General features: G+C 64.4%; 1 non-coding gene across 1 annotated transcript; it reads left to right on the forward strand.

Moving 5' to 3' along the window:
* The first annotated feature begins 647 nt into the window (after window positions 1-647).
* On the forward strand, window positions 648-720 carry TRNAK-CUU (transfer RNA lysine (anticodon CUU)). Its single transcript has one exon. It is a non-coding gene; the product is annotated as a tRNA-Lys (tRNA).

Here is a 720-nt window from a genome sequence, read left to right on the forward strand (position 1 = left end):
AGGCGAAGTACGTTGACCAGCACGATGCCTTCAATCTGAACGAGAGCCTGTGAGCAGCGGCTCAGTTTTCACGCAGGAAGCCGAGCATGTCAACGAATGTCCCGCAGCGACTGGAAACGCAAGGCGCGCAACCGGCGGCTGTCCAGTGGGAGGCTGGAGCGGGGGACATTGGGAGGAAGTGAGAGCCGTGGGCCGTGGAGCACCTCCGCCCCGGCAATTGAAGGGTTCGAGAGCGTGGTGTGCGTCAGCTGTGGTGGCGATCGGTGAAGGGCGCATTGCAAGCGCTGCATGTTGCGGGATGGATGGATGGCTGGCTGGTCGGGGGTTGCTCCGACCGATGGATCCGGTTAAGTGTAGAGCGCAGTGAGGAGGTCATTCCGGATGCACGCGGGCAGCGGCAGCGGTGGTGGGATCGCAGGGACACGGTCAGTGGGGCAGCTGGGGCTGCTAGGGAGGTTGGATTGCGTTTAGAGCGGCGTGTGGGCAGGGGCAAGGGGAAGGCTGGAGGTTTGAGTTGCGGTTGCGCGCGAACTTGGACGCGGAAGGGGTGCAGGGTGCGCGGCGCAGCGATAAGTGGCATTGGGAAGCGGGGCGGTCAACGGGTGGCGGGTCAGGCGAAATGCCGGCCCCGGCACGGGAACCGAGATGCCGTCCTAGCTCAGTTGGTAGAGCGCAAGGCTCTTAACCTTGTGGTCCAGGGTTCGAGCCCCTGGGGTGGCG

Source organism: Physcomitrium patens, chromosome 24 (assembly GCF_059467195.1).
Source record: "Physcomitrium patens ecotype Gransden chromosome 24, ASM5946719v1, whole genome shotgun sequence".
Taxonomy (NCBI): Eukaryota; Viridiplantae; Streptophyta; class Bryopsida; order Funariales; family Funariaceae; genus Physcomitrium; species Physcomitrium patens.